Here is a 17566-nt window from a genome sequence, read left to right on the forward strand (position 1 = left end):
TTCCCTGGATATCCTTGATCCTTTGTTCTTCCAAATGAACTTTGTTATGGTTATTTCTAGATCAGTAAAAAAATTTTTGGAAATTCCATGGGTATGGCACTAAATAGATAGATAAGTTTGGGTAGGATGGCCATTTTTATTATATTGGCATGTCCTACCCATGAGCAGTTAATGTTTTTCCAATTGTTCAAGTCTAGTTTTAGTTGTGTGGAGAGTGTTTTGTAATTGTGTTAATAAAGTTCCTGTGTTTGTCTCGGAAGATAGATTCCTAAGTATTTTATTTTGACTAAGGTAATTTTGAATGGGATTTCTCTTTCTAGTTCTTGCTGCTGAGCTGTGTTGGAAATATATAGAAATGCTGATGACTTACAGGGGTTTATCTTGTATCCTACAACTTTGCTAAAGTTGTTGATTATTTCAATTAGCTTTTTGGTTGAATCTCTAGGATTCTTTAAGTAGAACATCATGTCATCCGCAAAGAGTGATAACTTGGTCTCCTCATTGCTAATTTTAATGCCTTCAATTTCTTTTTATTCTCTAATTGCTACTGCTAGTGTTTCTAGTACAATGCCAAATAATAGAGGTGATAATGGGCATCCTTGTTTCACTCCTGATCTTAATGGCAATGGATTTAGTTTATCCCCATTGCAGATGATATTAGTTGATGGTTTTAGATATATACTGTTTATTATTTTTAGGAACGACTCTTATATTCCTATGCTTTCTGGTGTTTTTAATAGGAATGGGTGTTGTATTTTATCAAAGGCTTTTTCTGTGTCTATTGAAATAGTCATGTGATTTTTGTTGGTTTGCTTTTTGATGTGGTCAATTATGTGGATGGTTTTCCTAATATTGAACCAGCCCTGCATCCCTGGTATAAATCCTACTTGATCATGGTGAATGACTCTTCTGATCACTTGCTGGAGTCTTTTTGCTAGTATCCTATTTAAGATTTTTGCATCTATATTCATTAGGGAGATTGGTCTATAATTTTCTTTCTCTGTTTTTGGCTTGCCTGGCTTTGGAATTAGTACCATGTTTATGTCATAAAAGGAATTTGGTAGAACTCCCTCTTTGCTTATTATGTCAAATAGTTTGTATAGTATTGGGGTTAGTTGTTCTTTGAATGTTTGATAGAATTCACTGGTGAATCCATCAGGCCCTGGGGTTTTTTTTTTAGCAAGTTCTTTGATGGCCTTTTGGATTTCTGTTTCTGATATGGGATTATTTAAGAAATCTATTTCTTCTTCTGTTAGTCTAGGCAATTTATATTTTTGTAAATATTCATCCATATCACCTAGGTTGGTATATTTATTGCCATATAGTTGGGCAAGGTAGTTTTTAATGATTGCCTTAATTTCCTCTTCTTTGGAGGTGAGGGCCCCTTTTCATCCTTGATGCTGTTAATTTGTCTTTCTTCTTTCCTTTTTTTAAATTAGATTGACCAGTACTTTTTCTATTTTGTCTGTTTTTTCAAAGTACCAGCTTCTAGTTTTGTTTATTAGCTCAATAGTTCTATCACTTTTGATTTTATTAATTTCTCCCTTTATTTTTAGAATCTCTAGTTTGGTTTTCTTCTGGGGGTTTTTAATTTCTTCATTCTCAAGTTTTTTGATTTGCATTTCCAATTTATTGATCTCTGCCCTCCCTAATTTGTTAATATATGCATTCATGGATATGAATTTTCCTCTAAGTACTGCTTTGGCTGCACTCCATAAGGTTTGAAAGGATGTCTCACCACTGTCATTTTCCTCGATGAAATTATTAATTGTTTCTATGATTTCTTCTCTAACTAACCAGTTTTGTAGTATCATATTATTTAATTTCCAATTAATTTTTGATTTGGCTCTCCATGTACCCTTTCTGATCAATATTTTTATTGCTTTATGATCTAAAAAGGTTGCATTTATTATTTCTGCTTTTCTGCATTTGCGTGCCATGTTTCTGCGACCTAGTGTATGAACTATTTTTGTGAATGTGCCATGTGGTGCTGAGAAGAAGGTGTATTCCTTTTTGTCCCTATTTATTTTTCCATATGTCTATTAACTCAATTTTTTCTAAGATTTCATTCACCTCTTTTACTTCTTTCTTATTTATTTTTTGGTTTGATTTATCTAAATCTGATAGTGGTTGGTTCAAGTCTCCCACTAATATGGTTTTACTGTCTATTTGCTCCTTCAATTCTCCTAGTTTCTCTATTAAAAATTTGGATGCTATACCATTTGGTGCATACATGTTGATTAGTGATATTTCCTCATTGTCTATACTCCCTTTTAGCAAAATATGTTTACCTTCCCTATCCCTTTTGATCAGGTCTATTTGTGCTTTGGCTTTGTCAGATATCATGATTGCAACTCCTGCCTTCTTTCTATCAGTTGAGGCCCAAAAGGTCTTACTCCATCCTTTAATTCCAATCTTATGAGTATCAACCCGCCTCATATGTGTTTCTTGAAGATAACAAATGGTAGGGTTTGGGGTTCTAATCCAATCTGCTATTTGTCTATGTTTTATGGGTGAGTTCATCCCATTCACATTCAATGTTATGATTGTCACTTGTGGATTCACTGGCACTTTGATATCTTCCCCTAGTTCTGACCTTTCTTCTTTAGCTATCTCCTTTTGAACCAGTGATTTACTTTAGGTCAGTCCCCCTAGTCCCCTCCCTTGATATGCTTCCCTTTCTAGCCCCTCCATTTTTATGCTCCCTTTCCCCTCCCCCTCCTTGATTTTCCTTTCTTTCTTACCCTGTTGGATAAGATAGAATTCAGGATCCCAATGGATCTAGATGTTCTTCCCTCTCAGATTTGATTTCACTGAGAGTAATGTTTAAGTGATTCCACTTCATGCTTTCTTCCTCTTCTTCTCATATGAGAGTTCTTCCCCTCCCCTTCCCATGTGTATCTTTGTATGGTAAAGATTATTCTATTTAGTCCCCCCCCCCATTTCTTGAAGTAAATCTTAGTATTATCTATGATTCCCCTTCCCTTTTTCTTTCTTTGCCCCCTTTTTCACCAAATCTTCTTGATGCTCCAATCTTTCCCTATGCATGATTCTTCTAACTACTCTTATGATGCATACAATTTTTGAGAGTTACACAATAAATTTCCCCCACATATTAATATATATAATTTGATATAAATGTAGTCCTTATAGAAGAGAGTTTGACTTAAAGAAAAAGATAAGATTCATCTCCTTTTCCCTTTCTTTCATATTTACCTTTTCATGTTTCTCTTGCTTTCTGTGATTGGATATCAAATTTTCCATTAAGTTCTGGTCTTTTCTTAGCAAATGCGTAGAAATCTACTATTTTGTTGAATGCCCATACTTTCCCCTGGAAGTATATAGTCAGTTTTGCTGGGTAGTTGATTCTTGGTTGGAGACCCAGCTCTCTTGCCTTTCTAAATATCGTGTTCCATGCTTTGAGGTCTCTTAGTGTGTTAGCCACTATGTCCTGTGTGGTCCTTATGGGAGCCCCCCTATATCTGAAGCTCCTCTTCTTGGCTTCTTGTAGGATTTTCTCCTTTCCTTGGAAGCTTTTGAATTTGGCAATTACATTCCTGGGGGTTGTCTTTTGGGGATTTAGTATAGAGGGTGTTCTATGAACCCTTTCTATTTCTATTTTTCCCCCTTGCTCCGGAACATGTGGGCAATTTTCTTCTATAATCTCCTGTAGAATAGCATTGAAGTTTTTGTTTATCTCTAGTTTTTTGGGGAGAACAATAATTCTGAGGTTGTCTCTTCTTCCTCTGTTTTCCAAGCCTGTGTCCTTTTCAATGAGATATTTTATGTTTTCTTCTAATTCATTAATTTTTTTACTTTGCTTTATTGATTCTTGCTGTTTTGTAATCTTGCTGTCTTCCATTTGCTTAATTCTGGTCATTAGGGACTGGTTTTGCTTTTCAGCTTTGTCTGCCCTTCTATTAGATGCTTCCAGCTCTTTCTTCAATTGTGAAGTCGTGTATATCAGACTGCTGATCTCTTTCTCCCATTTTTCTTTCCAAAAGGTTTCCATCTTTTGGGCATGCTCACTGTCTTCCAGTTGCTTAATTCTGGTCGTTAGGGACTGGTTTTGCTTTTCAGCTTTGTCTGCCCTTCTATTAGATGCTTCCAGCTCCTTCTCCAATTGTGAAGTCTTTTCTATCAGACTGCTGATCTCTTTCTCCCATTTTTTTCCCAAAGGTTTCCATCTTTGGGGTAAGCTCTAGTTTGAGATCTTCCAGAGCTTGTGGATAGTTTCTATTTTGGGAGGCATGTTCTGATTTTGTTTGGATTTCATCCTCGTTCTCTCCTTTTCCTTGGATACTCCCTCCATAAAAGTTTTCAATAGTCACTTTTTCCCCCCTTTCTTCTTGGAGGCTTGATTTTGGGCTGTGTGAGCCATCCCTTTGGTGTTTTTATTCCACTTTCTTTTTTGGTCTGGGGTCTGGGTGATATGGGCGGGTTTTCTGTGAATTTAGTTTGCCTCAGACTAGTTCTTCCCAGCCTCTGAGGTTTCTTAGAGCATGAGCCCCTGTGTTCTGTCCAACTGCCCAGGCATTCAGCGTGGGCCATCCATGTGTTTAGCTCCGCCTAGGTGCTCAGCACAACCGCCCTGGAGTTAAGCTCCGCAGCCCCCTGTTCTCAGTGCAGGATTCTCCCGTGAAACTGCCCTGAGAGGTCATTTCCTTGCAGTCTTTAGATCCCAGGTAACCTGGTATGCCCCCCCCCCCGACAGAGACTCCCCTCACTCACTCACTGTCCCAGTGAGTGCTCTGATAGCTTACTTTGGTTTAGTAGGGGATTGGTGGGAGGGGCGGCTCAGTTCATGTTTTTGTGCGAACTTTTCCTCCTCCTTATAGTGTGGAAATGTTAAAACCCCACATACCTTCGTTTCTGTGGGATACTGGAGAGTCCCTCCTTTTTTCCAAAGGTGATTTTTATGCTCCTTTGAGGTAGTCTATTTCATTCGGTTCCGGGGAGGGGAAGCAAGTAGTGTCTAGATTGCAGCCATGTTTACCCGGAAGTTCCGGGGCCTACTTTTTTTGTTAAGTTTCCTCCGGGACATTCCCCACATCTATTATAAGATGATATTTGGTTTACAATTGAAATTTCATATTGATAGCTCCATTCCATTTAAGAATGTTCTCAAGTTGGGGAGATTTCCTCATAGCTAGCCATTACATCACTACACTGTTAATTCAAGAAACATAGTGTATAGAAAGGTGCCCTTAGAGTCAGGAAGACCTAGGCTGAAGTATCATTTTTGAAATATGACTGTGTGATTGAGAAAAGACCTGAATTTTTCAATACACCTAGATTATTCTAAAATTAGAAGATGTGCAATTGGTATTAATCTATAGTCATAGGCAGAGAATTTTCTCATTAATTCTTTTATCAATGAAATAACAAGTTTGGGGGTAGAAAGAAAAGGAACAAAGCAGATACCTACTAGTTGGAAAATGACTGGTCAAATTGTGCTATGTTGATTTAATTGAATATTATTTGTGATTTAAGAAATGATGAATATGGGGGAAGCTAGGTGGTTCAGTGGATTGAGAGCCAGGCCTAGAGATGGGAGTTCCTGGATTCAAATCTAACTTCAGACAATTCCTAGATTTGTGTCCAGAGACAAATCACTTGACCCCATTGCCTAGCCTTCATTTCTCTTCTGCCTTGGGACTAATATTCAGCATTGATTCTAAGACAGAAGATAAAGAATTAAAAAAAAAATAATGAGTATGAAGAATTCAGAAAAATATGGAGAGATCTCTATGAATTGATGCAGAGTAAACAGATTAAGAGCAATCTATGAAATAATTAAAATAATGTAAAATGAACAACATGAAAAACAATCACATACAGATTAATTACAAAGACCAATTGTGGTCCCAGAGAATAAATGGTGAAACTGACTACTCTCATTTGAGAAGAAAAGTGGAAGAATCAGTGTGTGATGTTACATATATACACTATCAGATGCTAGTGGTCAGTTTTTCTTACAGTTTTCTCTCTTTTATCCATTATTTTCTTTTTCTCCCTTTTTGTCCAAGATTAAAATGGGGGGATATTTCAGGAAATGACTTCAGTCACAAAAAGAAAAAAAAAAGGTGAAAATGTTTTTGGGGAAAAAAGAAGCACATTATGATCCAGAGATTTGGAGAGAATTGCTTCTCTTGCCTTTTTTTTCTAGGCACATCTGCTTTGGTAACTGCCAAATAGTCTACACTTAATGGATGTTTTCTCGTTAATTTTAGGTTAACTTTTTCCCAGAAAGTTGGATATTGCATGAGGGAAACAATCTTGCAAAAAGGTGAAATTTCAGACATTGGGTTTTATCTTATAGTGGGAAAACTGTTCTGATTTAAGAGAAACAGGCACATTCTGTGAGAAAGATTGCTTGAGAGCCATTTCTTTTTTATTATCTTTGATTTTGCGATACTTTAAAAGTAGTCCTGAATATAAATAAAGATGGACTCAAGTTGACTACAGGACCTATGCCCAGTCCCATCATTATATGCACATAAATTGACTAATATAACTGTCTGTTTACCTTTCAAAATTCTACCACATACTACTCTGAATCAGGCTAGTTTCCTGACTTAGAATGCTCACATTTTCTCTTGGTTAACCATAAATTTTATTTGTATTAAATAATAAGTCATCAAGTGATGATTCTAGTTAGTAATGCAAAAATGGTCAGCAATAAGTAATGACAAATGCACTCTTTTCCACCCTCCACCCTCGTTACTAGCCTGGAATATTACTGTATCTGGAGACAAATCCTGACAAGGCTGTGGGAGTAAAAAATACATTCCTCTCTTCTTGTTTTATTAGCATTTTAACCAGGAATGGACATTTGAGTTTCAATTTCTATTTAAATTTCATTTTTCCATTTTTAATATGAATTAAGCTGAACTTCACATTTCTGAATTAATTATGTCATCCTGGAGAATTTTTAAAAAGTTTTTTTTTTTAATCTCTGTATTTTGAGTAGTGGTTATCAAATACAAGACTTGGTATATATTACACCCACACCCACACACACACACACACATAAATACCTAGGCATGTGAAAGCACACACATAGACATCATATAGGTAATGAAATACACACTCACACACATATACCCCTCCCTCTATTCTCCAATCTAAGGAAGCTATTTCCAGAGAGACCCTTGGGAAACTTTGGAAGGGACATTAAGCACCACAGAAAGCAGTTCTCAGCAGACATGTCCCAGGGTTAATAACAGCTTTCACACATAACCTGACATCTTCATCATGGGCAGAGCCCTGACAGGTGAAAAGTGGTGTTCCTTACATCAAGATGATGTGGAAATTACCCTTTTAGGATGAGGTCCATCTGAATTGCTTCTAAAAAAACTGAGCATACTTACTCAATAGGGGAAATAAAGAAACTTAGCAAGCTGTTATCTAGGTTTTGATTCACATTTTGGGACATAATCAGCAATACCGGTGGTAATAGACTGAGAGAGAGCATTGTTATTGAAGATGAGGGAGTATCGCAATGTGTTAAAGCCTCTGAAGGGAAATGGGGATTTATTACAATGCTGATGTGGCAGGTGGAAGATGGATGGAGTGGTTAAATGTCACTCAGGTGGATTTAGTGGGAAAAAAAGATATTCTTTGGGGGTGTGAACAGGGTTGGTGGATGAGAGATACAAGTCATAAGAAAGGTTTTTAGGTAGCTTGATTTTATTTCATCCACTGCTGTAGCATTGTAAAGATTCCCCAGACACATTTTTATTGAAAGCTTTCAAGCCAATTAAATGCACACAAGGCTCCATTTTCTATTCATTAACTTTTTACAGAATGAGCTCAGATTTTTAAAAATCGTTAGAAATGTCTTATTAATGTTATTTGTTTTTATGTCGGTCATTATTTGATATACCTTCCTACCCCAAAATATCCCATTCCTGATAAAGATGGGAATCTTTTTTTTACATCCAAGAAAAATAGTTTAGCAAAGACAACTAATAAGGTCCATGTCTGGCTCTATATGCAACATTTTCCCTTTTCAATCCCTTGCTTCTCTGTTGAGAGAAAGGTGATATGTTGGTTCTCTAAGAACCAAGACTAGTTGCTACAAATGTTCATGGTGTGGCTTCCTTCTATTATTCTTTTTACTTATATAATCATAATCACTATGCATATTACATTTCTGGTTCTATTTACTTCATTATGTATCAGTTCATACATTTATTCCTATATATCACTGAATCCATCATGTTATTATCTTATTATTTATCAATGTATTTTAATACTCCATCTCTTTTGCATACTATAGTTTGTTCAGACATTCTCCAAATAATAGCACCTAGCTGGTTTCTAGGTCTTTGCTATGTTAAAAATGTTGATGTGAATAGTTTTTCATATATGAGACCTAAGGCAGAATAATATTTTCTACTCATGCTTTCTTTCTAATTGCTTGTAACTAATTAATTAAGCAATAATATTGTATATATCATGACAATCTTCATCAATTATAAAATTCTTTCAGATTTTTACCTCAGGTCTTGCTGATTACCTCCCAAATAATGAATCACAATCCAGGTAATACTTGCTAAATTCTTTTATTTTCCCTATTCAGTAATTGTTTCAGATTTAAGAAATTAAAAAAAACAACACATTTAGTCATTTTTATAAAGCAGGCAACAGATTAGATTTGTCATCAGGACACAGGTGTTGGTATATATTTAAACCCAAACAAAATTGGTAAAGGAAAAGATTCACATTAACATTGCTGTACCTGGATATCCCCCCCAAAGCCCCCCACTAGCACCACACAGAGGCAAATCTATCACCACTGGCTATCTCATCTATAAATGTGCTGAGATTTAAACATCCCTGAAAAGTTCAAGATGGAGGTTCCTGAGATGGGGAAGCATGATACAATATGCCTTGGCTTTGTATAAATTGAAGGCTAAATATGAGTGTGGTACCACTATTGACATTATCCCCCTGGAAATCTGTGTCCAGGGAATATTATGTGACTATCATTGATGCCTTAGGGCACAGAGACTTTATCTAGAATATGATTCTAGGTACATCCCAGGCTGACTGTGCTGTCCTCATGGTTGCTACTGCTATTGGTGAATTTAAAGTTGGTAACTCAAACAATGGTCAAACCCATGAGTTTGCCTTTCTGGCAGACACACAAGGCATAAAATAACTGATTGGTGGTGGTTGGTAAAATCAAGAATGGCCAGCCACTAAAGTCATCTGGAGAGAAGAGATTTTTAAAAATCATATTGAAATTACATAGTCTTTGCTTGGTCAACAATAGAATTTAAATTTCTTGATGTCAGGGACTACCTTGTTTTATTGGTTGTTGTTGGTTGGTTGGTTTGTTTTTGTATTTGTAGCACCAAATCCAATTCCTTTTACATAGTAAATGCTTAATCAATGCTTATTGAATTGAACTTACTTGTACTAAATCTTTTGGAGCAAAAGAAACTAATTTATGACATGAATAACAAAAATCGACTCTGTATTGTTTAGGTTAGTCAGATGATTGCCAAATGTTGACTTCATTTTCCACTTTACTTTGTTGAAATTTCCTAACTAAGAAACATTTTGAATTCTTTAGGAAGATAAAACCTTAGGGATATAGGTTAGGGTTTGGGAAACATTCCATTTCTTTCTCCCTTGAATCTATTGCTGAGCTCTGAGAATATAAAAGAATCCTCATATTTCTTCCACTTCGGCATCTTTACTTAAAAAATTGGTAGCTTCATGTCAAAATGCATTGTGAAAGAGAAAATGAATCACTTAAGAGAGTATCTACGCTTTTGAAGCTTCACCATGCAAGGCATCTCTGTGGAAAAGCATAAAGGACAAACGAATAAATAGGAAAACACATAAAATAGTTCTAAATTGTTATTAATCATTTAATCAATGAAAATATTGTCATTTCTATGCTCAAGGTGACATTGATTTAGTCAAGACAGTCAAATTGTTTTGATAGAGTCTAAAAGCATAGAGCTACATACAGACAATGAGGATTTGATATGACCACAGCAGTGAACTATGAAGAGAATTCATACTCTCTAACCCCTCCATAACCTATGGCTGAACATTAGGGGTATAATTGCCATTACTCATTTTGTATTGTGTAAAAGATGAAGGCTATGTCATATAAGGGCAGCTACATAGTGCAATGGATAAGAGCACTGGGCCTGGAGTCAGTAAGAAATGAGTTCAAATCTAGCTTCAGACAATTTACTGGCTATGTGACTCTGGACAAGTCACTCAATACTTTTTGCCTTAATTTTCTCATCTATAAAATGAGCTAGAGAAGGATATGGTTTTACTTTGCCAAGAAAATCCCAAATGAAGCCATAAAAAGACTGGAAAAAAAAGACTAAATATCAATGTAGCATGTATAACTATTTGACTCAATTAACTCCTTATAACAATAGCAACTATGTGCCAGTCACTTTCTTAAGCACCAGAGATACAAGGGGAAAAAAAGGCCTTCCTAGGCTGCCTAATATGGTTATAGCTATGTTAGTAAATGTTTAACTGGTCTCCATCCCCCCCCCCCAAACAAATACAAGGCAGAATTTAAAGGTTAATCTGCATTACTGCCATTTTATCTATCACTTTCTTAAGCCTAGACAATGAAGAAAACAGTAAGTCAAATTCTGATTTGTAGTTCTGTTTTCTAAGGTGCAAATGTTCACACTGAATTAGGAGTCTCTTTGGGCTGGCTCTAGCATACCCAGAAATGGGGAAGACAACATGCAAAAAAGACTATGTATAAATGAGGATCTATTTACAGGACTAATTAGAGATGATAGCAGGGGATAAAGGGTAAAACCATTTTACTAAAATATCTCAGTCTCAGGGCAGCTAAGTGGTTTCATGGATAGAAATCCAGGGCAAAGTCCTGGGTTCAAATCTAGCCTCAGATACTTCCTGGATGTGTGACCCTAGGCAAGTCATTTAACCCCCATTGCTTAACCCTTATTACTCTTTTGCTTTGGAACTAATACTTAATATAGTTCTAGATAGAAGGTATGTTTGTGTGTTTTTTTTTTAAAGAAGATAATGGATAGAATTCACCTATTAGACTATATCAATCCTTAAAAGAAACAAACTTAAAACCTTCATCCAAAATTGAAAATCTTAGGTAAAGAAAAATTAACATGTATTGAAAGCATATTTCCTCCTGATTTTTGTCACTTTCCAAATAAGAGATCAATGACTGTGTCTTCCACATAAAGGAATATTTTTACTTCTTCCCTAATTGGTGCACTGAAGGAGAAATAAGGGATGCCCTAGACCTAATTTCCAAACAAGCCACCAACCAAGTCAGTTCTGGAATTGATTTTATTTCTGGGCTCCTTCTTATTCTTATCTAACATTGAAATCAAGTCTTCAGTTTCCTTCTACTCAAAGAAAGACTAGAGCAAATAAAGAGTCAATCCAGATTACCCTCATCTTCCAGAAAGGACAACAATGATACCTGAATGATGGGGGTTTGACAGAGTCACAGACTCTCACTTAGTACAGTGCCTGACAAATAGAAGGTGCTAAATTGCTTGTTAACTGACTGACATGAATAAGAAAAAGAGTTAATCACATTCCTGGGAGATTGGTCCATGAAGTCCTGAAAATATTTCTCAATAATCATTTGGTACAGGTGAAAAAAGATCCATATATCTGTTGATGGAAATTTTTTTTTTCAGGAGCATGATCCTTTTTCACTTCTCATACCCTTGTCCAACCCCATTTGCCTTTGCTTATCTGTCTTCCATAAAGTGGAGTTGCTTCTTTTTTTAATTAATTAATTAATTAATTTAGAATATTTTTCCATGGTTACATGATTCATGATTTTCCTCACCCCTTTTCCCTCCTCCTCCCAGAGCTGATAAGCAATTCTAATGGGTTATACATGTATCATTTCATTGTTCAAAACCTATTTTCGTGTTATTCACATTTATGATCTTTTAACATCAAAACCCCATCTTATTCCCATTGCCATGTGATTAATTATATTTTTTTCTTCTGTGTTTCTACTCCCACAGTTCTTTCCCTGGATATGGATAGTGTTCTTTCTCATAAATTCCTCTGGATTGTCCTGGATCATTGCATTACTACTAAGAGAAAAGTCTGTTACATTTGACTGTGCCACAATGTTTTAGTTTCTGTGTACAATGTTCTCCTGGTTCTGCTCCTTTCACTTTGCATCAATTCTTGGAGGTCTTTTCAGTTTACATAGAAATCTTCCAATTCATCATTCCTTTCAGCACAATAGTATTCCATCACCATCAAATACCACAATTTGTCCAGCCATTCCCCAATTGATGGACACTACCTCATTTTCCTTTTTTTTTTTTGCTACCACAAAGAGTGTGGCTATTTTTCCTTATTATCTCTTTGGAGTACATACCCAACAGTGGTATGGCTGGATCAAAGAGTAGACAATCTTTTAAAGCCCTTTGGGCCTAATTCCAAATTGCCCTGAAGAGTGGTTGAATTAATTCACAACTAAAGGGTAGTTGCTTCTGCAGTGAGCATACCAGCTGCCAAGCATTCTAGGAGGATAAATGGGAGATGGAGAAACCAGATAGATCTAATCTGTTGGGGGGAGGGGGGGGATGAGATGGAGTAGTAAAGCCAGTAATACTTATCAACTCCAGTATTCAAATAGGAATCACATGCAACTCACAGTCAGTATAAAGTCATTTATATGAATGAATGAATGAATGAAAAAATATTTTAAGCATTTACTTATTATGTGCAAATCAATGTGCTAAGAACCAAAAATACAAATGGAAAAGCAAGATAATCCCCTTTCCCAAGGAGCTAATATTTTAATTAAAGACAATGCATGTAAGAGAGATTGAGCTCCAGAGCACATGAGTACACACAAGTACACACATAATAATAATATTAATAAATCTCCGACTTTGTTAGCTTATTTATTTTGAGCTTTTGCTGTTGCAATTTAGTTGTTTTTCAGTCATATCTGACTCTTCATGATGCCATTTATAGGTTTTTTGGCAGAAATACTGGAATGGTTTGGAATTTCCTTCTCCAGATAACTATAGACAAGGAAACTGAGGCAAGCAGGATTTAATGACTTGTCCAGAATCACATAGCTACTAAGTGTCTGAAGCCCAATTTGAGCTCTCTTTGAGTATGGCATAAGAAAAACCCAGATTATGAGATCAGTACTTCTTTGTCCAGTGCTTGCAGAATTAAAAATTATTCCTACAAAGAATAGTCTGTGAACGCAACACTAGGCAGCCATTTTGCAAGTGAAGATTTGAGAAGATAACTTGAATTGATTAACAGAATTCTATTCCCATTGCTAGATAAAACTTAAAACACATTATTTCAATTAGCATTATAACTGTCCATTGAACTAGAGCCAGTAAGTATACTTTACATATAATTAGAACATATTAGTTTGATTATTAATAATGTGGCCCCTTTCACAGGATTTACTATTTGACCTATATGAGATCTAGATGTACTAATAAATGGGAAGTTCAGTAAAGGATTAGCGTAGGAGGTGCAGCTGAACTTTGCTCTAAAGTAAGCAGATGTGAGAAGTATGGAGGATCATTTGTGCAAAGTCACAGAGAGAGGAGATGAAATGCCATAGTAAGAGGTCAGTTTGACTAGAACTGAGAGAATTTGAAGAGAAATAATATGAAATGACTTGAAGTCAGTGGGAGTCAGATCATGGAGTGCTTTAAATGTCAGGTTGAAGAGTTTGTATTTTATCTTAAAAATCAGAGAGATCCATTAAAATTCTTTTGAGGAAGGGAAGTTTGGTGATTTATTTAGCCTCCTTGAGACTCAGTTTCTTCATCTACAAAATAAGTTTAGATTAGATGATAAATAAAGGTCCTTCCTAGCTCTACAACTATGATTTTCCAATTTTATGGAATTTTCATCACACCATCTTATGCAAGTTTCTCTACCACATAGCCCATAATAGAAAAACTTGGGTGTCTAGTTTTTCTAGACAAGAGACTAAAAGCCCTCCCCACAAAGTCAGATAGTACAAAGGTAGTGTCTAAGTGTGACCCTTCATTTCTAGATTCATTTAGCCTACCCAAGAATAGGGCAAACCATTGGTTGGTTTCACAGATAATGTCTGTTAGTGATGACCTGAAGAGATGACATTCTTAATAGAGTAGCTAATTTCCAATTTCCATCTGATTCTGTGTATCCTTGCCTTAAACACTGCTTTAGAATCAACCATTTCTATCATCAAGCCTTAGACATCATCATTCAAACTAGGACCCTGATGAGCTATTCTAGAGAAGGCAAATATAAGTTTTAAATTGTTAGTATTTAATGGCATCAATTTAGTGTTTTCAGTATTATATATTTCATCTTCTTTCAAAATTGAACATTAGTAACCTTTATCTGGCTACTATTGTTAGGAGAAACTGGCTAACATTGATCCTTTTGAAGATTAAATATTAGTCTTACATCAACAGAGTGCAACACGATTTTTCTTGAAATTTAAACAACAGTGGAAAACCAGTGGAATCTAGGAATCTTGCATCATCTTCAGGACTGAAAATCTTTATTTTGTATTGCCTAGTTCTGAACTTACCTGCTATTGTGAAGCAATTGCCTAGCATTATGAGCTTGCACTGAATGATTTCAGGCTATTTTCTGAGTGCATGTGCTGGAAATGCAAAAGATTACCTGGATATTCTAGGGAAGTTATTTCTTTTCCATGACAGAAAACAATACAGCATACTTTGAAGATATTATTCGACTACCTAAGGGCATGAAGAGCTGCTATTCTTCAAGATCATAAGAATGTTATGCATTCTAAATACATAGATTAGAGCCATAGGGGGCCATCAGCAGAAAAATCTCTTTAATTCAGGGGATTGGATTGATTTCTTCCCTTTCCTTTTTCCCTCTCTCTCCTATATTCTCTCTGGTGCATCAATGTAGCATCACTATTGAATTCATGTTTCATTTCCTCAGGATGTTGGGCCTTTGTCCAAGAATGTTACTTTGTTTATAATAATCATTACCCATAGCAGTCTAGCTGTGCTTCCCAACTTCAAAGTACTTCCCAGGTAATGTTTTTGCTATGGGCTTTTCTCCTTTTCCTTTAATATACTCATCTTAATTGGTGCATTAAAATTGCTCATTGGATTTAGCAAATACTATAAAATTCTAAGTCAAAATTCAAGGCATGCCAGGCCTTGGCCGTAGTTAATACTTGATATGACATAATAATGACTCTTATAGAAGATGGAAAAGTGGAACTTAAAAGATTTTCCTGTTATAGCCAATGGTCAAACTTGCATTTAACAAGCATGAATTAAGTGCATTGTGTGCAAAGGTCTCTGAGGGCTGCTGGGCAGATGCAAAAATAATTAAAACACGGTTCCTTGTATTCAAGCAGTTGTTTTTCTTCTGTGTTTTTACTTCTACAGTGTTTCCTCTGAATGTGGATGAATACATGGGCCAAAGGGATATGGTTGGGGATGTAGACTCTAAATGAACATCCTAGTGCAAACAACAACATAGAAATGGGTTCCAATAAAGGACACATGTAATACCCAATGAAATTTCTTGCTGGCTGCAAGAAGAGTGGGTGGAAGGGAGGGAGGGAAATAATGTGATTATTGTAATCAAGGAATAATGTTCTGAATTGACTAAATAAACTTATTCAAATGGGAAAAAAAACATGGTTCTTGTTCTCATGGAAATGACAGTCTGGCAGACGATGATACAACCCACTTTGATATCACCATATAACAACTGGAAATTTAGAAAAATTTTATAGATATAGAAAATGATAATTGCTAAAGAGAAGTATACAATAAGAGAAGCTTAGTGCAATGTATGAAGAAGGAAATATGATTTCCAACTGAGAAAGCTAAGGGACGACTTCCTGGAGGAGGTTGCATTTAAACTGAGCCTTGAAGGATGGATGAGAATAAAAAGATAGAAGACAGCATCATAGGCATAGGGAACAATGTAAAGAAATACTTTACTATCTACAAATAAAAAACAATGTTCCAAACATTTCTGCACGATGTCAAGTAATTCAGTTTTGTTAGAGTAGGGTGAGATAAGGCTGGCTACACAGAGGGATGTCAGATTCTGAAGGACTTTGAAAAAAGAGCAAGAAACTGAATTGTGTCTGGTTGGCAATGGGATGTTGTAGTTAGCTTTTGAGAAGAAATATTCGGGAGTAATTAAGATTAACTGGATATATTGAAGTACATTGAGCTCCATAGAGACAGCCCTGGTACAATAAGAGCCAGACAGTCACTGGGCTACTCTGTGTGGCATTGAGGGAAAATAATAAAAAATGGTCAAAGATGATCCTTCTATAAGAAGCTGAGAGGGAAAATGTCTTCATATGCCTTCTTTGTGCAAACTTGCCAGGGGGAACACAAGAAGAAGCACCCAGATGCTTTTGTGAACTTCTCAGAATTTTCTAAAAAATACTCAGAAAGGTGGAAGACAATATCAGTAAAGAGAAAGGAAAATTTGAGGACATGGCAAAAGCTGATAAGGTTCATTATGAAAGAGAAATGAAAACCTACATACTACCTAAAGGAGAAACAAAAAAAGAAGGTTAAGGATACCAATGCACCAAAGAGGTCTCCTTAGGCATTTTTCTTATTCTGATCTGAGTATCATCCAAAAATCAAAGGGGAACATCCTGGTCTTTCTGTTGGAGATGTGGCCAAAAAACTGAGAGAAATGTGGAATAATATTGCTGCAAAAGACAGTCTTATGAAAAGAAGGCAGCTAAGTTGAAGGAAAAGTATGAAAAGGTTATTGCTGCGTACCAGGCTAAAGGAAAACCTAATGTGGGTAAAAAGGGAGGAGCTCAGCTGTCAAAGCTGAGAAGAGCAAGAAAAAGGAGGAGGAAGAAGATGAGGAAGATGAAGATGAGGATGAGGATGAGAAAGATGATGATGACAATGAATAAGTTGGTTCAGAGCAGTTTTTTTCTTGTCTGTAAATAATTTAACCCCCTCCCTCCTTTTAAAGAGAAAAATTGAAATGGAATGCTGTTTAAGATTTGGTTTTAAACTGTACAGTGTCTTTTTTTTGTTGTTTTTTTTGTATAGTTAACACATTACAGAATATGTCTTTAGAGAGCCCTGTCCTTCAGTGATATTTCTAATAGCCACTAACCTTGCCTGGGACAGTCTAGGGGTTGTAAATTGGCATGGATATTTAAAGCAGGTTCTTGTTGGTGCACAGCTCAAATTAGTTATATATGGGAATGTAGTCCATTTTCATCTTTAGTTGTCTTTGATGCAGCATATGAAATAATTGTTCTGTTAACTGAATACCACTCTATAAATGAAAAAAAAAGTTGCAGCTATTTTGTTGACATTCTGAATGCTTCTAAGTAAATACAATTTTTTATTAAAAAAAGATTAGCTGGATAGTACTGTGAAGAATATATTACAGGAAAGTTACCAGAGGTAATGCAAACTACCTGGGACTATAGTGTATTAATGCATATTTGGGGCAATGAGGGCTAATATGAGGGTAGTGGCTTTACACAAAAAATGGAAAAAAGATGTTTTAAAAGACATTCATATAA

General features: G+C 35.8%; 1 pseudogene; it reads left to right on the plus strand.

Annotated features, from left to right (window-relative positions):
• Nucleotides 1-16939, plus strand: part of LOC130454730 (putative high mobility group protein B1-like 1) — a 77483-nt pseudogene extending 60544 nt beyond the window's left edge.
• Nucleotides 16940-17566: the final 627 nt, after the last annotated feature.

Source organism: Monodelphis domestica, chromosome 5 (assembly GCF_027887165.1).
Source record: "Monodelphis domestica isolate mMonDom1 chromosome 5, mMonDom1.pri, whole genome shotgun sequence".
Taxonomy (NCBI): Eukaryota; Metazoa; Chordata; class Mammalia; order Didelphimorphia; family Didelphidae; genus Monodelphis; species Monodelphis domestica.